This window comes from Pan troglodytes, chromosome 13 (genome assembly GCF_028858775.2).
Source record: "Pan troglodytes isolate AG18354 chromosome 13, NHGRI_mPanTro3-v2.0_pri, whole genome shotgun sequence".
NCBI classification, from domain to species: domain Eukaryota; kingdom Metazoa; phylum Chordata; class Mammalia; order Primates; family Hominidae; genus Pan; species Pan troglodytes.
The window spans coordinates 74,202,857-74,225,430 of NC_072411.2; the positions used below are offsets into that span (position 1 = coordinate 74,202,857).

Sequence of the window (22,574 nt, forward strand, 5' to 3'; positions counted from 1 at the left end):
AGCAGAGATGGTCGTGTTATGCAGGTGAAACCTCACAGGTAGCAGCCCTCAGAGTGGAGAGATGGGTGAATGTTCTTTCAGATCTTTAAATGTGTCAGACTCTCAGTTAATCTCTCCTAGATCTGGACAAAGGAAGGCCTTCGAGAAAGCCTGGCTGCATCAATGCAGATTCTCTGCAGATGCAAATCTGCCCCCACCTGCAAAAGACAGCTTTGCAGGGCTACTTATGTTTGCAGGCCCTCTGAACAGCCATCTCAAAGTATGCCAAAGAAGTCTATTTTGGGGTCCAATATTTTTATTTCCTTCAATACCAGTCTTCCTCCAGGCAGCTCTGACAGCTCCGACAGCTCCAAAGGTTGGACAGTGGGCTGGGGAGGACATGGCTGTCTAGGGAGGGCCTCTGCCCAGGTGGTGCATCAGGTTCACACACTCAGGTCCTGGTACCATTGTGCCTGGTGAGTGGTTCCCAGTGTTTGTGATCATGGTTTTCATAACCTGCAGGCAGCTAGTGGAGAGCTTGGTTCTGTAAAGAAGGAGAAGTGTGTAGCAGGCGGAGGTCTGAGACTCTAGAAAGGCAGTCTCAGCCTGCTTTGAATCAAATAGCGGGAACAGACAAATTAATTTCATCTAGCATGGATGGGTGGGTGGACCAAACGAAAGAGCCAGAATTCACCAGACCTGGTCTCAGGGGCAGGAGTAGAGGTAATTATTTTCATTTCATTTCAATATCCTGTTCACTTCTTATGCTGATTAGGACAAGCCCACAGTTGCTGTCTATTTATTCGTGTAGCACTGCCAGGACTGCCAGCGCTGCCATGGGAATGCACATGTTTATGCCCGGGTGCTCTTGATGTTCTCAGAGCTGCGGGCACTGCCCTAGCCAGAGGACTGCGGATGTGCCGGGGCCCTTGAGGCATCAGCATTGCTTCATGCCCCCCAGAGCCCATGAATCAGAAGAAAGCAGGGGTTGGACAGGCTGCATCGGCTGTGTGTGTGCGTGTTTGTGTGCATTTAATAGAGGCAAAGGAATGCTCTTGCATTGTGGTTTAGGGACGGAAAGGAAACTTCTTTGAGGACTAACCATCCTGGTGTTGTTAAAACTTACATTATTACATTAGGATTATTTTAAGTGGTCTGTAATAAGGTAAAGTGAAAGGAAATGAGCAGATGAGAATCTTTCTGGGCTCTAGTTGTGAAAATCAGAATGAGAAACACCAGAGGTCTGTTTCTTAGAATCGTGAATAGATTATGGAACACCCACCATTACCATTATCGTTTGATGTTTTTCCCAGTTTGCAGCTAGTGACTGCAATTAAAGACGAAACAGAAATAAGATTTAGAACTTTGGAAAGGAAAAGACAAAATTTTATTTTTGCAGATGATACGATTTTATATCTAGCCTACTAAAAGAAATTCAAGGCTGGGCGCAGTGGCTCACGCCGGTAATCCCAGCACTTTGGGAAGCCGAGGCGGGCAGATCACAAGATCAGGAGTTCGAGACCAGCCTGGCCAATATGGTGAAACCCTGTCTCTACTAAAAACACAAAAAATTAGCTGGGCGTGGTAGCGGGAGCCTGTAGTCCCAGCTACTCAGGAGGCTGAGGCAGGAGAATCGCTTGAACCCAAGAAGCGGAGGTTGCAGTGAGCCAAGATCGCACCTCTGCACTCCAGCCTGGGCGACAGAGCAAGACTCCCTCTCAAAAAAAAAAAAAAAAAAAAAAGAAACTCCAACTATTGGATTTTTTTTTTTTGAGGGGGAGTCTCACTCTGTCGCCCAGGCTGGAGTGCAGTGGCGCGATCTCGGCTCACTGCAAGCTCCGCCTCCCAGGTTCACGACATTCTCCTGCCTCAGCCTCCCAAGTAGCTGGGACTACAGGCTCCCGCCACCATGCTGGGCTAATTTTTTTTTTTTTTTGTATTTTTGGTAGAGACGGGGTTTCACCGTGTTAGCCAGGATGGTCTTGATCTCCTGACCTCGTGATCCACCCGCCTTGGCCTCCCAAAGTGCTGGGATTACAGGCATGAGCCACCGTACCCGGCCCAACTATTGGATTTTTTTTAAAAGAAACAGGATCTTACTCTGTTGCCCAGGCTGGAGTGCAGTGGCATGACCATAGCTTACTTCAGCCTCCCAGGCTCAAGCGATCCTTCCTCCTCTGCCTCTCACATTTCTGGGATTACAGGTGTGAGCCACAGTGCCTGGCCCCAACTATTGCATTTAATGAGAGTTGAGTGTGTTGGCTGCAAGCAGGATATATTCAAATAAAAATATTTTCCATATGCCAGCATTGATAAACTTTAAAATATAATGAGAAAGAGAGAGGAGAAAGAGAGGGATAGAGAGATTACATTCTTTAAACTGATAAAATAGGAATAATTTTAATAAGAAATGTGCTGTAGGCTCTATGTAAAGAAAACTAAAAAAAGTTGCTCAGCATTATAAAGAAAGATGTGAATAAAGAACATAAGAATGAAGAACCATACCATACTTTTATTTTTTCTGATTGTGTATGTCTAAAAATTTCATGTCCTCCTTCATTAACTACTTATTGCATTTGTGCTATGTGCTAGGGGGTGGGGATTCAATGGTGAAAAACACAGATACAGTTCCCATCTTTATGGAATTTACATTTTAATGGAAGAGATGAGCAATCAAAGAATAAACAAAACAAGTTATTTAAATAAATACAGCTACCAGTAAGTACCCAAGGGAAATAGCCTTTCCCTTTGACTTCTCCTGTGATAGATCTCTCTGATTGCCCCCTATTATTTAGCTATCTAAAGTGCCCAAAGTTTTTTTTTTTTAACCACAAATACACTGACAATAGTAAATTTGCAGGGTGAGTTGTGCATGATCAATCTAATTTAACTGGTAAGAAAATATGCTAACAGGGGCACTGTAAATCACCTCAGCTCTCACTTACGAAGGTCAGAACTCCCTGAGTACTGGGTTCTTTTCTTTATTATTCATGTATTTATTTCTCTTTCAACAGGTTTTCAAGGAACAGGTAGTATCTGGTTCCATGAGTAAGTTATTTAGTGGTGATTTCTGAGATTTTGGTGCACCTGTCACCTGAGCAGTGTAGTGTATACTGTATCCAGCGTGTAGTCTTGTATCCCTCACCCCCACACCCTTTCCCTTGAGTCCCCAAAGTCCATTGTATCATTCTTATGCCTTTGTGTCCTCGTTGCTTAGCTCCCACTTATAAGTGGGAACATACAACGTTTGGTTTTCCATTCCTGAGTTACTTCACTTAGAATAATGGTCTCCAATTCCATCCAGGTTGCTGTGAATGCCATTATTTTGTTCCTTTTTATGGTTGAGCAGTATTCCATGGTATATATATATACACACCACAATTTCTTTATCCATTTGTTGTGATGGGCATTTGGGCTGGTTCCGTATTTTTGCAATTGCAAATTGTGTTGCTATAAACATGCATGTGCAAGTGTCTTTTTTGTAATAATGACTTTTTTTCCTCTGGGTAGATACCCAGTAGTGGGATTGCTGGATCAAATGGTAGTTCTACTTTTAGTTCTTTAAGGAATCTCCACACTGTTTTCCATAGTGGTTGTACTAGTTTACATTCCTACCAGCAGTGTAGAAGTGTTCTCTTTTCATCACATCCACGCCAACGTCTATTATTTTTTGATTTTTTTTATTATGACTGTTCTTGTGGGAGTAACATGGTATCGCATTGTGGTTTTGATTTGCATTTCCCTGATCATTAGTGATGTTGAACATTTTTTCATATGCTTGTTGGCCATTTCTATATCTTCTTTTGAGAATTGTCTATTCATGTGCTTAGCCCACTTTTTGATGGGATTGTTTTTCTCTGGCTGGTTTGTTTGAGTTCCTTGTAGATTCTGGATATTAGTCCTTTGTCAGATGTTTAGATTGCAAAGGTTTTCTCCCACTCTGTGGGTTGTCTGTTTACTCTGATGATTGTTTCTTTTGCTGTGCAGAAGCTTTTTAGTTTAATTAAGTCCTATCTATTTATCTTTGTTTTTGTTGCATTTGCTTTTGGGTTCTTGGTCATGAAGTCTTTCCCTAAGCCAATGTCTAGAAGGGTTTTTCCAATGTAATCTTCTAGAGTTTCTATGGTTTCTGGTCTTAGATTTAAGTCCTTGATCCATCTTGAGTTGGTTTTTGTATAAGGTGAGAGATGAGGATCCAGTTTCATTTTTCTACATGTGGCTAGCCAATTATCCCAGCATCATTTGTTGAATAGGGTTTCCTTTCCCCACTTTGTGTTTTTGTTTGCTTTGTCGAAGATCAGTTGGCTGTAAGTATTTGGCTTTATTTCTGGGTTCTCTATTCTGTTTCATTGGTCTGTGTGCCTATTTTTATGCTAGTACCATGCTGTTTTGGTGACTATGGCCTTATAATATAGTTTGAAGTCAGGTAATGTGATGCCTACAGATTTGTTCTTTTTGCTTAGTCTTGCTTTGGCTAAGTGAGCTCTTTTTTGGTTCCATATGAATTTTAGGATTGTTTTTTCTAGTTCTGTGAAGAATGATGGTGATATTTTGATGGGAATTGCATTGAGTTTATAGATTGCTTTTGGCAGTATGGTCATTTTCACAATATTGATTCTAACGGGTTCTTTAAGTGGAAATGTTTCTTCTTTTTCCTTTGTTTAAATGTGTTCTTGTATAAGTCATGGGAAAGACAGGAGGGCTTGATTTGGCCTGTGTCCTCAGAAGTAGACCAGGCCTACCTCTGGATGTCATCATGCTGGCCAAATCTGAACTTGACTAGCAAATCATAAGAATGCAGTTAGTTCGGCCGGGCACGGTGGTTCACGCCTGTAATCCCAGCACTTTGGGAGGCCAAGGCGGGCGGATCATGAGGTCAGGAGATTGAGACCATCCTGACTAACAGGGTGAAATCCTGTCTCTACTAAAAATGCAAAAAATTAGCTGGGCGTGGTGGCGCACACCTGTAGTCCCAGCTACTCGGGAGGCTGAGGTAGGAGAATCACCTGAACCTGGGAGGTGGAGGTTGCAAGTGAGCCGAGATCGCACCACTGCACTCCAGCCTGGGTGACAAAGTGAGACTCCGTCACACACACACACATACACAAAGAATGCAGTTAGTTCTTCAATGAGAACACATGGGCACAGGGAGGGGAACATCACACACCAGGGCCTGTACGGGGGTGGGGGGCAAGGGGAGGGAGAGCATTAGGACAAATACCTAATGCATGTAGGGCTTAAAACCTAGATGATGGGTTGATGGGTACAGCAAACCACCATGGCACATCTATACCTATGTAAAAAATCTGTATGTTCTCCACATGTATCCCAGAACTTAAAGTAAAATAATTAAAAAAAGAATGCAGTTAGTTCTTCTTGATGCTGGAGACTATCACAGTTTGTGGACCTCTGCTTGGCTTGAATGGTTAGCCAGGGAAGAATGTAGTTTAAATATTTTTGCATCATTATTTATTATAAAAGTCATAGAAATGACTTTTCTAGAGATAGAAAAATACCATTATAGCGTAAGGGTGTTGAACTTAATGTGGAAACAAATCTTCCTCCAGAATGTTATTTTCTAGCCTGTTTTTTCTTCTCCATTTGTTACCAGCATCTTAAACTTTTCATCTTTTTCCATTCTGGCCACACCCTGAATGAAAGTTTGCCCATTTCCTCTGCAATGTCTGCCCAAATCTTCCATCAACTCCTTTCCTTTTGCCCTATCAGAGTTTTCCAAGGGGTCCTGTAACCAACAGACAACGCTCAGCTGGAGAGAATACAGGAAGCAGATAACCACATTCTGCACCGACTGTCCTCCTTTGATCCTCTCTTTATATAGTGTGCTAAGGACATGTGGAATTAATTTTGCTTCTGAGGCTTCACTAATTGCCAACTGACACATTTGTTTCTAGAAAAAAGGTAAGTGCAGGCCAGGTGCAGTGGTGGATTAGGCTTAAAAATGTTTTTATTTTGCCACAAGAGGAAGCGCTGAGGGTGCTGCTTCCCCACTGGAGCATCCAGGAATTTGAGGACTGTGCTCAAGGAGAAGAACTGACCCTTTGCTTTCTCTTTTGGGCCATGATGCTATGTCTGGGAAAGCAGAAACTCCAGTGATAAACTTAGTGCTTGAAGGGAACTTTAAAAGCATTCATTGCAATCATTCTCTTTCACAGATGAAGTAAATGAAGGCTTGAAAGGTGAAATAACTTTCCCCAGGAGATTCCCAATTTTTAGCCCAGTGGTATTCCCAACACACTTTGGCATCTGTTGTAAACTTCAGAAGCCATTACTGGAATCTGCTGGGCATGGCCCCTTCTTATACAGCAATGAGGGAATCCATGGCATTATCTTTTCCCCTAGAGATTGAGAGAATGATTCATCTTTAAGTTTCAAAGAGACAGTGACATATTCCTAAAGCTTCATATATCCATGAGATAATGTCAAACATGTGAGTTGCTGAAACAGAAAATGCTCCCAGTGAGACAGCTGCTACAAGGAAAACCCTGCATACTTGCAGGCAGTGGAAACCATACTTTGGCTTAGACCAGGTGTGTGTTGTTTTTTTTATTTGAAAGAAAAGAGAGTCTAAGAAGACAAGGATAATGCTTTAACACCCAGCATCATGAAGGAAAAAAAAAAGCAACGTTGAGGCCACATTCAAGTCTCCACTCTCTGTTTTACCTGAAAAATTTCAAACCTGCAGGGAAATTGAAAGGATAATACAATTAGCACCTGTACATCCTTCATCTAGATTTACCAATTGTTGACATTTGAAAATTGCAAACATTGTGACGTTTCAATTTAGCGTGCATCTCTTGAGAGTAATGTCGTTCCCCTAACCATGACAGCATGATCACACCTAAGAAAATTAGCAATGATTCTGATGTATAATGTGTATTAAATTTCCTTTCAAATGCCTTTTTTATAACTTTTTTTCGCTCAATCTGAGATCCGATCAAATTCATGCATTATATTTGGTTGTTATGTCTTTGGTCTCATTGAATATAGAATAGTTGTCCTACCTTTTTTTTTCTTTTATGACATTGACTTGTTTGAAGAGATCAAGCTAGTTGTCTTGTGGAATGTACCATATTCTGTATTTGTCTGATTGGTTTCTCATGATTACCTTTGGGGAAACTTTTTTGGCGCAAACAGTACTTATGAAATTGTGTCTCTTTTTCTGTTACACCAGAAGGCACGTAGCATGTTACTGAGTGTGATCGCTTGGTTGAGGTGTTTGCCATATCTCGCCACTCCTCCCTTTACAATTATCAAGTCCTTTGTGCAGTGATACTTTGAGTCCATGTGAATATATGGGTCCTTTACAGTTTTAGCATCCACTGCCTGAATTGATAATATCATAGGTTCCAAAATGGTCATTAAAAAAAGTTTATAATGCATATTTTTGAATCCACAGTCAGGAGTTATCTTTGAGTGACTATGGACACAGACTACCCCATATTATACACTCCATCTGTCCAGGACTAAGCTGAGAAGCAGGATGAGCAATCAGGAGACTGAGCAGTGGGCATGAAATCACAGCCCAGTGTGTGAATCGCTTCTTACTATAAGACTAAAATTTGAGGGCAGAACCTCCTTCAGTTTATTTATTCTGTATATCACCCCAACACCTCGTTACCACCCCCAACACCGCGTTACCCTCCATCCCTGTAACACCAAGCACAGTGTTTCACACAAAAGCCCAGAGGATGTTGTGAAATGAATGGAATTAGAGGAAAGAGAAGGTAGTGGTTTCACAAGTTTCCTGGAGGTCAAGGCAAAATCTGGTATTTGGCTCCGTCATGGGATCAACTTGTTTGTGCCTCTTTGTGCTCTCTCCCTTTTGGAAACTCACTGTCCAGTCCTCATGCTGCATTCAACTCCATCTAAGCTTAGAGGGACTATGTTTCCAAACTCCAAATCAGGAAACAAAGCTTGATGGAATACTTGAAACCAGGAACCTACATTCCAGAATGATCTGTGCCCTTCTGTTTGCACTTGGATTTATACTATCCTCTTTCTGCATTTTGGCAGATTTTTCTCAGTCCAATTTGCCAGTTTACAGCTTTCCTTATAATGATTCGGTTACTCTTAAATCCATCTAGGGAGATCCCTTAGACTCACCAGTAGACTTTCACATTATCTAACTGCATGGCTTGTTGATACTATTCTGAAGTCTGCTCATTTCTCCATTTCCTTCCTCCAATATCTTTCTTGGAGTCCACTAGACCTGGGGTCCCCACGGTACTGGTCTGTGGCCTGTTAGGAACCAGGCTGCACAGCAGGAGTTGAGTGGCGGGCAAGCAAGCATTACCGCCTGAGCTCCGCCTCCTGTTAGATCAGCAGTGGCATTAGATTCTCATACAGCGCAAACCTTATTGTGAACTGTGCATGCGAGGGATCTAGGTTGCGCACTCCTCTTTTTTTTCTTTCTTCTTCTTCTTTTTTTCGTGTCAGATGGGTAATGTGCTAACGTCATAACAAGGTTCAAGGGTGGCAGATCTCACACATGCACGTGAATACCCAATCATCATGCTCAGGTTGCACAGTCCTTAGGAGAATCTAATGATAAATGTAGTGTGCTTAAATCATCCTGAAACCATCCCCGCCCCTCTCTGTTCTCCCTTGATCCGTGAAAAAATAGTCTTCCATGAAACTGGTCCCTGGTGCCAAAAAAGTTAGGGACCACTGCGATTCATCTATTACCCACAGCACAGGGCAGGTAAGTAGGAGGTAGGGAGGATTATGCCCATGGAGAGAGCCCTCATGTGCTGGGTGGTGCAAGAGAGTTCTCGGATTCTGATTCCAGTTCTGCCTCTACTCATTGGTGTGCGCTTTGACAAATCAGTTCCCTTGTTCATCTTCATAGGAAACTCGGTAAAATAATTGTTTATACAGTCGGCTCTCCATCTCTGTGGGTTCCACATCCATGGCTTCCACCAGCTTAAACCAAATTTATCTTCACAAGGCTCCCCCTAGAAGAGAGGAAATTCCACAGCTTTGACGTGATGTGAAATGTTATCTCAAAATGATCATTTTCTAATATTATCATTCATTTCACATTTATTAGTTGACATTTCTATCAGATCTCTCCTTTTCCCTCTTTCTTTTGAGTATCACCATGGACTGTGGATTTTTTTAGGCAATTCATTGTGTTATCATCCATTACTATCATTATTCTTTTATTCTATTTGCTGCTCCAGTTCTTCCAAGTTTGGGTAGCAGGAGCTCTTTCAAGCTGGTTCCTGTAATCTTTTGACATGTCTTGGTTGGTCTTTGAGCACTTCATTGCTTTCTGGTCCAACAAAATGTCCCAGGCTCACTTTTTCTCCATTCCAGACCTGGAATGAGGATTTCATCAAAGGATTCTTAGGGGGACTGACATTTATAAACCATGGCTCAGGTGCTAGTGCATTGCTACTGGGGGACATTCACGTTAAAATAAAATCAACTTAATGACAAATTGTAGTTACATTTTTTTTCTGAGATATATAAATAATCAACTTCTCTGATCTCAGAATTAGATAAATCAGGAATGAATAACCGAGGTCAATAATAAGAATTCTCAAAGAAGCCCCAAGAATTTTTTTTTTTAAAGAAGTGTCTGAGGGGCCGGGCATGGTGGCTTACACCTGTAATCCTAGCACTCTAGGGGGCTGAGGTGGGCAGATCACAAAATCAGGAGCTGGAGACCAGCCCGGCCAACATGGCGGAACCCCATTTCTACTAAAAATACAAAACCCCATTTCTACTAAAAATACAAAAATTAGCTGGGCATGGTGGCAGATGCCTGTAATCCCAGCTACTCAGGAGGCTGAGGCAGGAGAATTGCTTGAACCTGGGAGGTGGAGGTTGCAGTGAGCCGAGATTGTGCCATTGCCCTCCAGCCTGGGTGACAAGAGCAAGACTTCATCTCAAAAAAAAAAAAAGAAGTGTCTGAGGGACACTTTCTTAGGGCTGCTGTAACAAAAAGCCACAAATTGGGTGGCTTAAAATAACAGAATTTTATTATCTCACAGTTCTGGAGGCTAGAGTCCAAAATCAAGGTGTTAGCACCCTCTAAAACCTGCAGTGGAGAATCCTTCCTAGCCCCTTCTAGTTTCTGGTGTTTGTTGGCAATGCTTGGCATTCTCTGACTTGGAAATGCATCACTCTAATCTCTGCTGCCATTGTCACATGGCTGTCTTCTTCCTGTGTGTCTGTGTCCCTGTGCTTCTCCTCTCTTATGAGGATACCAGTCATATTATATTAAGGACTCAGCCTATTCCATTATGAACTCATTGTAAAGCATGATTACACCTGCACAGATCGTATTTCCAATAATGTCACTTTCACAGGTACTGGGGTCAGGATTTCAACATATTTCTTTAGGGGATAAAATCCAACCCATAATAGACACCATAATTCAGGAGTTAAACATTCGAGAAGTGTTTAACTGGAGTATGGAAACATGAATTTTGTAGAAAGTCTGTCCTTTAAATCCTGACAAATGCTCTTCTTATAATTCCAAATTGGATGAAAAAAAGTGTCATACATAAGAAATATTTACACTACTTATTGTAATCAGTTTTCTATACTGGTTAGATAAGGATAAAAGAGAAATAGAAGAAAGAGGTATGGAAGACACTGGGAGACATATTGAAAGGACAGCGGAGATAAGAGATTTAGGGATGACTGAGAGAGGGAAAAGAGGGGAATTTAGAAGAAGAAAACGGGGAGCAGGATGCCTGTCTGCAGAACAGAAAGATCATTATCTGTCACCCATTCAGCTAGATTCAAACTGTATGACCTCACGCTCCATTCTGGCTCTTTACCTAATACTACATTTTTGACTTGTGCCTCTTTGATAATAAGGCTGAATATTATTTTGTTTTGCTCTGTGGCACAAATGGATGGGGACTGAGTGATGTGCATACCTTTTGGTGTGATTACTCCAGGCAAGGGGTATCTGAGGGCTGAGGGTCCGTGAGTAAGACAGGAATGGAGTAATGGGGCCAGATTTGAGCTGGGTGAGGCCACTGTCTAGGTCACTAAGTCAAAGGGGTTCTCCTGAAACCGGAGGTGGGAGTGGCTTGAGGAACCAGTCCAAAGGCCATTTGCCAAATTTGGTGATTATGTAGGGAAGCAGAGCTTGTAGCCAGAGATGGATAAATAGCCCATAAATAAGAGTATGGCAAGAGGATGGGCAGGTGTGTAGCTCCCTGTGGTCAGGAAAGGGGTATGCCCAGGACAGATAGACATGGGGAAGGCTGAACTGTGTGTCTTCCTTTGGGACCTCTCATCTGCCAAGCCCTGAAGCTGATGGAGTGGTGCCTCTTGGATGTGCTAGTGTGAAAGTCTTAGCTCGTGTAGGCTACTGCCTCCCCTGCCTCTTTCATCCCAGCCCATGTGCCTGAACCCAAGGGCCTCACTCTGACTGGGGTAACTGCTTGTCTCCTGGGTTACAGCATCCAGATCTCTCAGGGAAACTCAATAAACAATTATTACTGTGCACCAGGAACTGTTTGGGGGCACTGAAGATATATGGGGAACAAGACAGACAAGGGCTGTGCTCTCATGGAGCTGACATCCTAGTATACTTTGCTTTTGAAGCCTGAAGTGGAGGCCCACACTGGCACATTGAGGTCAGTTTACAAGAGCGCATTTAGTTTTGTTGTTGCTTTTGTAAAAGTTTTTTTAGGTGAAAGTTTTTGATAGATAATGCTTAAAATAATAGCTGCAGACTAGTCTCAGATATAGTTCTTAGCTTTTATGACATATTATCATAGATAAAATAATAGTTATAATAACATATATATAATTTTATTTTGGTAAGAACTTTTAACATGAGATCTATCCTCTTAACACATGTTTAAGAAATGTGTAACGCATTATTGTTGGTTATAGGTACAATGTAGTATAGTAGATCTCCAGAGCTTATTCATCTTACTTAACTGAACTTTTTGCCTATTGATTAATACGTCCCCATTTTCCCTTCCCTACAGCCCCTGGTAACCACCATTCTAGTCTTTTATCTAACAAATTTGACTATTTTAGATTATCTCATCTAAGTGGGATCATGCAATATTTTTCTTTCTGTGTCTGGCTTATTTCACTTAGCATAATGACAAAGTTCATCCGGTTGTCACACATTGCGGGATTCTTCTCTTTTTTGAAGCTGAATAGTATCACATTGCTCATATATACCACATTTTCTTTATCCACTCATCTGTTGATGAACATTAAGGTGGTTTGGTTGTTGGCTGTTGTGACTAGTGCTGTAATGAACGTAAGAGTGCTAATATGTCTTTGAGATTCTGATCTCATTTTTTTCAGATATATACCCAGAAATGGATTGCTGGATCATCTGGTAGTTCTATTTCTAGATTTTTGAGAAACCTCCATATTGTTTTCCATAGTGGCTGCACCATTTTATTTATTTATTTAGAGATGAGTTCTTGCTATATTGCCCAGGCTAGCCTCGAACTCCTGGGCTCAAGGGATCCTACCACCTCAGCAGTGGCTACATCATTTTTCATTTTCATGAACAGTGTTCAAGGATTCCAATTTCTCCACACCCTCTCCAACAGTTGTCTTTTTTTTTTTTTTTAATAATGGCCATTCTGATAGGTGTGATGTGATATCTCATTGTGGTTTTGAGTGGCATTTCCTTGATTATTTTGTGACCTAGACACTGGCCTCACCCCAGCTCAAATCTGGCCCCCATTACTCTACTCATGGTCTTACTCATGCACCCCAGCCCTCAGTGACAATGAGCATTTTTTCATATGCCTGTTGGTCATTTGTATATCTTCTTTGGAGAAATGTCTATTCAAGTTCTTAGCCTATTTTTAAATTGCATAATTACTTTTTGTGTTATTGAGTTGTAGGGGTTCCTTATATATTTTGAAGATTAACCCCTTATCAGTAATATTGCTTGCAAATGTTATTTACCATTGCATAGGTTGTCTTTTCATTCCATTGATTTTTTTTCTTTGCAGTGCAGAAGCTTTTTAGGCAGTGTAATCCCACTTGTTTATTTTTGGTTTTGTTACCTGTGCTTTTGGGGTATATTCATAAAATATTTTATATTCCTAATATAAATATGAATATAAATATTTTATGATTTTATGAATATATTATATGAATATATATATTAATAAAATCTTTGCTAACACCAATGTCATGAAGTTTTTCCCCATGTTTTCTTCTGGGAGTTTTATAGTTTCGGGTCTTACATTTTAGTCTTTAAGTCATTTTGAGTTGATTTTTGTGTATGATATAAGGATCCAATTTCATTTTTTTGTCTGTGGATATCCAATTTTCCCCACACCATTTATTGAAGAGATTATCCTTTCCCCATTGTGTATTCTTGGCACCCTTATTGAAGATCAACTGACTGATATATGTGGATTTATTTCTGGGCTCTCTTTTTTGTGCCATTGAGTATATGTCTGTCTTCATGCCAGTACCATACTGTTTTGATTACTGTAGCTTCATAACGTATTTTGAAATCAGGAAGCATGATGCCTTCAGCTTTGTTCTTCTTTCTCAGGATTGATATGGCTATACAATGAGTGATATATTTTTAAAATTATTCTGTAACAAGTTTTCTGGATATCACTTATTACACTTTAATACCAGGTTTGCTCATATTGCTGTACTGTTTTTTAAAGACTGAAGTGAACTTCACACAACAAAATTAACAACTTTAAAGTGAACAATTCAGTGACATTTAGCAAAATGTGCAACCACCAACTCTATCTAATTCCAAAATATTTTCATCACTCCAAAAGGAAACCTCATACTCATTAAGCAGTTGCTTCCCATGTCCCCCTCCTCCCAGTGTTGTGGGATCCTTGGTGTGTGTGGGGTGGGGGGGCGTTGCTTTTCTGGCTGGAAACCTCTGTGGCCAGTGGCACCTTTGCCCGAGTTTTGCTTGGGCCTAATAAGCTCACTTGTCCTGGCAGGCTGCGTTCAGCAGGCTGTGCTCAGCTTGCATTACTGGCCTGGATCCCATGCCTCCCAAGAGACTGGAGTGGAGCAGCGAGAGGTGTGAGTGAGCAAGCCTGGGGTTTGGCCACTATGCACAGTCAGGCAGGCTGGCTGCTGCAGTGGGACAGGCAGCTCCAGGTGCTGGCACAGGTGCCAGCTCACCGTGAGGCTGCAGCTGGACCAAGGGCACCACAAGCAGCTTTCATAGCTGGCACTGGGGAACACAGTGGTGCCTTGAAGCTTGGAGACTCCAGGAACTGCAGGGCCCCAAAAGGGGAGTCACAGCCCTGGCTTGGGGAGCTCCCAGGTCTGTCCTCCCCAGCTGAGGGCTGCAGTGCTTCTCTCCTTCTCTCTTTCTCTCTTCTTTCCTCCTTGCTCCCCACAACATGGTGAGCAATGGGTATGTTTCAGCCCTGTTTGTATTACAGCTCTTTTAGCCTCACCATTCAGTGGATCCTGGGTTTTTGTCCTGTGTCCAGTAAGAATGAGGTATGCAGACAAGTGGAGGGTGAGCAAGGCAAAGAGGAGCTTTATTGAGAATAGAACAGCTCAGAGGAGACTCGCAGTGGGCAGCTCCTCTCCTGGGCAGCTCCTCTCCATAGCCAGGGTGTCCTGTCCTCTCTTCGGTCTCAGCAGAAAGGGTAGTTTCTCTCCACAGCTGGTTGTTCCATTGCTTTCTGTTGTCTCCCTGTCATCTCTCCATCCTCTCTCCCACCTGTCTCCATCTTCTGCTTGAGTCGCTCTGAGTCTGGGGGTTTTTATGGGCCTCAGAGGGGAGGAAATGCATGCTGATTGGTCCATGAGCAGCCATGGGCAGGCCCAGGGAAAAACACCACAAGTTCCCCCTCTGGTCCATGGGGCTGGCTGACAGCCCCCAGGCTTCAGGTCCTCCCTGATTTGAAGGTGGGGCTTTACTGGGGACCAGCCCCTTTCCTCCCAGGAGCCTGCCTGCCTCCTGCCGCTATTCATGGAGCACAGGCTATTCATGTCAAGGAGCACCTGCAGTCCGGTGCTGGGCTGTCCTCAGCTCCCCTTTGTTCTCCCTCCTGTGCTTGTCAGTGCCCAAAGTCTGGAGGGGGCTGAGGTGGCAGGGGGCTGGCGTGTCAGCACTGCCCTGAGCGTATGCACACCTGGCCAGGCTGTAATAGTGCCTAGCTTGGCCTGTACTCCACTCTGTGATCAGGGTCGGTGCCCACAGTGGAGAGAGGCCAGGCAGTGGGAGTAGACACCTCTGAGCCTGTGGGGGAAAGGGAGGCCTTCCTGGGCCCCCCTGAGAGTGCACAGATGCCTGGGTCCACAGTCACAACCTGGGTGGCCACAGCCATGCCTGGGAGGGTGAGACTCCTGCCTGCTCCTGCCTGCTCCATGGGGTGCAGCACCGCCCTGGGTCCAGCTCTGCCTTGGGGCCCCTCTCTGCCCGCCTCTCTGTGCCAGACTGTGCTGCTCCCCTGCTGGTAGGCAACTCAGCCTGGCCCCATCACAGTGGCTCCCAGGGTGGCGGGCTCCTGGGGGGCCCCAGGGGCAGGCTCTGGGTACTGTCTGCCTCCTCCCCACACCCTCCCTGCAGCAGTGATGCGGGGCCAGGTTCTGGAGCAGTGGAGGGTCTGGGCCTGGGAGCACGTCTGGCCTGGCCATGTGAGAGTGGAGGTGGTGCAGTTGGCTGCTTCAGGGATGTGGGACACAGGGGACGTGGGGCACAGGGGTTCCCACCACTGCCACTGCTGCTCCCGCTGCTACCACCTAAGCCCGACCCCTCTGCCACAGCCAGCGTGATGGCAGGGGCCACTCCAGATGGCCCGCCACTGCCATCAGCAGCAACCATCAATCTGTGTTCTAGATTTACTTATTCTAGATATTTCATATAAATGAAATCATAAAATATGTGACTTTTTGTGTCTGGCTTCTTTCATTTAGTGTAGTATTTTTGAAGTTCATCCACTTTGTAGCATGATTGGTACTTCATTCCTTTTTATGGCTACATAATACTCTATTTTATGTATATGTCACAATTTGTTTATCCATTCATCTGTTGATGGACATTTGGGTTGTTTTCATTTTTTGGCTATGGGTGAATAGCGCTGCTATTAACATGCGTGTACATGTATATGTGTATTTGAGCACTTGGTATCTGTGGGAGATTGGTTCTAGAACCCCCACAGATACCAGATTCCATACTCCCTGCAGATACCAAATCTACATATGTTCAAGTCTTTTAAATAAAATGGCATAGTGTGGTTGGCCCTCTGTATCCAAGGGTTCTGTATATATGCATATAGAAGGCTGATTCAACCTGTTTTCAATTCTTTTGGGGATGTTGTTTTAAATCATTAAGATAGAGAACACATGACTCTGACTCTGCCTACCCAAGGTCCTCAATGCCCTCACTGTTCTGAGTTTGCCATTCGTCACTGCTAATTGGATACATCTCCAACCTTGAATAGCCCAGTCTACTCTCATTTGGGAAATGGGAAGGGGAGGAGTCTTAGATGGCACTTTTACATCTGCATACATAGTTCCCAAGATTTTCTTTTCTTTTTTGAGACGGAGTTTTGCTCTTGTTGCCCAGGCTGGAGTGCAATGGTGTGATCTTGGCTCACTGCAGCCTCCGCCCCCTGGGTTCAAGTGATTCTCCTGCCTCAACCTCCCGGGTAGCTGGGATTACAGGTGCGTATCGCTATGCCAGGCTAATTTTTGTATTAATTTTTTAGTAGAGACAGGGTTTTGCCATGTTGGCCAGGCTGGTCTGGAACTCCTGGCCTCAGGTGATCTGCCCACCTCAGCCTCCCAAAGTGCTGGGATTATAGCCGTAAGCCACTGCGCTTGGTGTCCAAGATTAATTTTCTTGTTTAGTCAATTAACACATTTCTTTTGAGCATTTATTCTATGAAAATCAGTGTCCCAGATCACTTGGAGGATATAAAGACATCTAAGTCATGATCCTTATTTGCTGGTGCTTGCTGGCCAGTAATAAAAATAGTATCTATATGCAAAGAACTCTAAAATAAGATACTTCACAAGCGTCCTCTGCCGAATGCAAAGGGAAAGGGCCTTTCTGGCTGGGGTGACAAAGCAGGTTTTATTTAGGAGGTATCCATTGAAATGAACCTCAGGTATTAATAGGGGAGCTGTAGGGAGAAGGCATTTTTCATGGAATGGCAGTAGGAAATTCAATGTGTATGTGAGTTTGGCTGGAGCAAGGATAAACGTAGGATAGGAATGGGTGAGAAGATTGAGGTAAAAGATTGTAAAGGATTGGGAGTTTGTACATTATCCTGAGCCAGAATAGAACCTGATGGGAGGTAATATGGTTTGGTTGTGTCCCCACCCCAATCTCAACTTGAGTTGTATCTCCCAGAATTCCCATGTGTTGTGGGAGGGACCCAAGGGAAGGTAAGTTAATCATGAAGCCCGATCTTTCCCATGCGATTCTCATGATAGTGAATAAGTCTTATGAGATCTGATGGGCATATCAGGGGTTTCTGCTTTTGCTTCTCTTGCCACCACCATGTAAGAAGTGCCTTTCTTGAGAAGCTGCGAAGATGGCGGAGTAAAGTGTGCTGCTGTAAACTGGCCTCTGGGCTGGGGGCGGGCAGCCCCCGGGAGGCCGAGTGCATCTGTTGGACTGTGCGAGGAGAAGAAAAAACAGGGATCGGCCAGAGGAAAGGAACTAACTGAACAGTCTTCATCCCTACCTTACAGAGGGCAGTACTCATCTACACTAAAGCAAAGTGTCATGCGTGTCCGTATGAAGAGACCACCAAACAGGCTTTGTGTTCCTTATCACAGGAAGAAAATTTTCCTTGACCTTTAGGTGCTTTTATATTCATCTCAAAAGCAAAATTCTGAACTCAGGACTTGGCAAGTGTCTCTATGCTGTCTCTTAGAGTGGGTAGTCCTGCTTCTTTTACCCAGTTACTTTCCCTATTCTTGAAATGTGGCTATCACTTCTCTACACGTTACCTCCATGATTTGGAATGGAAAGGCCACTTTCCTTTTTGTTCTGCCTCTCAAATTCAACACAGAGGAGCTCCTAGGATTCCAGTTATCCTGCTAACATCTCCAGGAAGAAAGAAGCAACTTGCATGGGTCTTCTGTTGTTTACTTAATTATGAAGACATCATTTTGCAAGCTGAAGGCTGAGTTTCATTTGAAACAGGTGCTTAGGTGGTGGTATTTGTGAATACTTTTCATTCCAAGCAAGAAGACTAAAGAAGTAGCAAGTATGGATGACTTCAGGGTTTAAAAAAAATGTCTTCCAGTTTCAGCCACTACCACGATAAGCACAGTTGAGACTGCAGCAGTAAATTCCAAATATATGTTTCTAATTTGACGTGAAAGATACTAAACATTTATATTTGTATATTTAAATCCTGGCTCATCCTGTGACACAGATTTACTGAATAGGAACAAAGGCCCAATTTTAAACAAAAACCTAGGCCGGGTGGGGTGGCTCACGCCTGTAGTCCCAACACTTTGGGAGGCTGAGGGAGGTGAGTCACCTGTGGTTGGGAGTTTGAGACCAGCCTGACCAACATGGAGAAACCCCATCTCTACTAAAAATAGAAAATTAGCCGGGCGTGGTGGTGCATGCCTGTGGCCCCGGCTGCTCCGGAGGCTGAGGGCAGGAGAGTTTCTTGAACCCGGGGGGCGGAGGTTGCAGTGAACTGAGATTGCACCACTGCACTCCAGCCTGGGTGACAGAGTGAGACTCCATCTCAGAAAAAAAAAAAACAAAAAACTTTGGACATAGAGGAGTCAGAGGCAGAGAGGGGAGGATGAGAGAATTTTCCATATAACTCCTTTTCCTTAAGAAAAAGAGGCAAAAATGCCTCAAGCAGTGCCATCTGACTTTATGGTTTTTAACATTATATAGTTACATTTTTGTAAACGCATTAAGATTAACTCTTCCTGCAACCCAAGGTGGATACTTGGATGTTTTATTTTTATTTTTTTATTTTATTTATTTATTTTTTGGGGCAGAGTCTCACTCTGTTGCCCAGGCTAGAGTGACTGGCATGATCTCTGCTCACTGCAGTCTCTCCCACCCGGGTTCAAGTGATTCTCCTGTCTCAGCCTCCCGAGTAGCTGGGATTGCAGGCGTGTACCACCATGCTCAGCCTGATTTCTTACTCTAGATATTAGGTATAATGTTAGGCTGAAAAGGCTGGGACTCAGTTACTTTCCCCAGTTGGGACTGAACTTTCTCATCAGAGAATGGGCCTCAGAAGCAATGTTCCCAAACTTGTGGTTGGGTCATCGTGGAAAAGAAACCTCAAACAAGAAAAATAATTACAATAAGAAATGGATTTTCTTTTTTCCCACAACAGTTATATGTTATAAAGAACAGACTCATAGAAAACTGTCCTTGCTTCCAAATCAGCAGAGGACCATTGTATGTATTGTCAGGTCTTTATATAAGAGTGAAATCTTTATTTATGCTTCTTTGTGAGTAGAGAATAAATTTTAAAACTAATTAAATGAAAAAAAAAAAAAAAAAAAAGAAGTGCCTTTCACCTCCCGCCATGATTCTGAGGCTTCCCCAGTCATGTGGAACTGTAAGTCCAATTCAACCTCTTTTTCTTCCCAGTCCCAGATATGTCTTTATCAGTAATGTGAAAGTGGAATAATACAGTAAATTAGTACCGGTAGAGTGGGGTGTTGCTGAAAAGATACCTGAAAATGTGGAAGTGACTTTGGAACTGGGTAACAGGCAAAGGTTGGAACAGTTTTGAGGACTCAGAAAAAGACTGGAAAATGTTGGAAAGTTTGGAACTTCCTAGAGACTTGCTGAATGAACGTCTTTGCCCAAAATGCTGATAGCGATATGGACAATAAGGTCCAGGATGAGGTGTTCTCAGATGGAGATGAGGAACTTGTTGGGAACTGGAGTAAAGGTGACTCTTGTTATGTTTTAGCAAAGAGACTGGCAGCATTTGCCCCGCCCTAGAGATTTGTGGAACTTTGAACTTGAGAAAGATGATTTAGGGTATCTGGCAGAAGCCATTTCTAAGCAGCAAAGCATTCAAGAGGTGAGTTGGGTACTGTTAAAGACATTCAGTTTTATAAGGGAAGCAGAGCATAAAAGTTTGGAAAATTTGCAGCCTGACTATGTGATAGAAAAGAAAAACCCATTTTCTGGGGAGAAATTCAAGCCTGTGGCAGAAATTTGCACAAGTAGCAGGGAGCCTGATGTTAATCCCCAAGACCACGGGGAAAATGTCTCCAGGCTGAGACCTTCACGGCAGTCCCTCCCATCACAGGTCTGGAGGCCCAGGAGGTAAAAAAAAATGGTTTCATAGGCCAGGCCCAGGGTCCCTGTGCTGTGTGCAGCCTATAGACTTGGTGCCCTGTGTCCCAGCTGCTCCAGCCATGGCTGAAAGGGGCCAATGTAGAGCTCATGCTGTGGCTTCAGAGGGTGGAAGCCCCAAGCCTTGGCAGCTTCCATGTGGTGTTGAGGGTACACAGAAGTCAAGAATTGAGGTTTGGGAACCTCCACCTAGATTTCAGAAGATGTATGGAAATGCCTGGATGTCCAGGCAAAAGTTTGCTGCAGGGGCGAGGCCCTCATGGAGAACCTCTGCTAGGGCAGTGTGGAAGGGAAATGTGGGGTTGGAACCTCCACACAGAGTCCCTACTGGGGCACTGCCTAGTGGAGCTGAAGAGGTCCACCATCCTTCAGAACCCAGAATGGTAGATCCACAGACAGCTTGCACCGTGCACCTGAAAAAGCTGCAGACACTCAATGCTAGCCCATGAAAGCAGTTGGGAGAGAGGCTGTATCCTGCAATGCCACAGGGACAGAGGTGCCCAAGACCATGGGAACCCACCTCTTGCATCGGCGTGACCTGGATGTGAGACCTGGAGTCAAAGGAGATCATTTTGGAGTTTTAAAATTTGACTACCCCACTGGATTTCAGACTTGCATAGGCCCTGTAACACCTTTGTTTTGGCCAATTTCTCCTATTTTGGAATGGCTGTATTTACCCAATACCTGTACCCCCATTGTATCTAGGAAGTAACTAGCTTGCTTTTGATTTTACAGGCTCATAGGCGCAAGGGACTTGCCTTGTCTCAGATGAGGCTTTGGACTGTGGACTTTTGGGTTAATGCTGAAATGAATTGAGACTTTGGGAGACTGTTGGGAAGACATGATTGGTTTTAAAATGTGAGGATATGAGATTTGGAGGGGCCAGGGGTGGAATGATATGGTTTGGCTGTGTCCCCACCCAAATCTCAATTGAATTGTATCTCCCAAAATTCCCATATGTTGTGGGAGGGACCCAGGGGGAGGTAATTGAATCATAGGGGCCAGTCTTCCCCATGCTATTCTCATGATAGTGAATAAGTCTCATGAAATCTGCTGGGTATATCAGGGATTTCCGCTTTTGCTTCTTCCTCATTTTTGTCTTGCCGCTGCCATGCAAGAAGTGCGTTTCACCTCCCACCATGATTCTGAGGCCTCCTCAGTCATGTGGAACTGTAAGTCCTATTAAACCTCTTTTTCTTCCCAGTCTCAGGTATGTCTTTATCAGCAGCTTGAAAATGGACAAATACAGGAAGCAGTATAGTAACTGGACATAAATATTTTACTTCATGTTATGACTTTATGTCTGTGATTATCTTTAGCAGTGTTGCATGGTTATGGCTTAGAATAGTTACTCTTGCCAAATCCTTGAGAACCTTCAACTGTTTAGTCACTTATTTTTGGCTTCTCTGATACTTATTGACATTCTTTCTGAGGACTTGCCCAGCAGGTAAATTATAAGTCTGTGCCAGAGTGTGTTCTGTGGAATATTGCTTCTGCAAATAGGATTTCATGGTTGAATAATTTTGAAAATCACTGTATAGTGTATCTCACTCTTGGAGATTCACAATGCACATTTAGGACGTTACAGGCTTTGCAAAATCCTGTAGCAAAGAAACCAATTTAATTTGTTTAGCCCAGCATTTCCTAAACTTCCTTGCTGTAGTGGGTTGAATGGTGGTCCCCTCAGAACACCCATGTCAAATCCCTGGAACCTGTGGCTGTTACCTTATTTGGTAAAAGATTCTTTGCATATGTAATTAAGTTAAGGATCTTGAGATCATCCTGTATTATTCAAGTGGGCTTTAAGTCCAATGATAAGTGTTCATATAAGAGAAAGACGGGGAGATTTGAGACAGAAGAGGAGAAGACAGACACAGAAAAGAGAGACAGTAAGGCAGAGGCTGAGGTTGGAATGGTATGGCCACAAGCCAAGGAAGCCATAAAATATTAGCCACCAGAAGCTGGAAGGCCAGGCCCCTAGAAGGAAATGAGCCCTACTGATACCTTGATTTCAGACTTCTGGCCTCCAGAACTTTGAGGGAATCCATTTCTGTTGTTTTAAACCATCCATTTTAAGGCAATTTGTTCAGCAGCCCTATACAATGGATACCCTTGCCCATAAAGATATTTAAAAAAAACCAAAAAACAACTTTTCATGGAAAAACTACTGTGTATACTCAAATATGAGGCAAGGGTTTTTTTCTTCCAAATTATCTCTCAGAAAAGATGGAGTATCCTAATATTCAAGGGCTTCTGAGGTCTCATATTTCAGAGCATTTTCTGGATTACTTCCTTTTAAATGACTAAGGTATTG

The 22,574-nt window shown here is 43.3% G+C and overlaps 1 long non-coding RNA gene and 1 pseudogene across 2 annotated transcripts in view; one reads left to right on the forward strand and one right to left on the reverse strand.

Moving 5' to 3' along the window:
- Positions 1-22,574, forward strand: part of LOC107973828 (uncharacterized) — a 257,209-nt gene that overhangs the window by 40,812 nt on the left and 193,823 nt on the right. The window lies entirely within an intron of this gene.
- Positions 8,431-8,541, reverse strand: LOC112208516 (small nucleolar RNA U13; annotated as a pseudogene).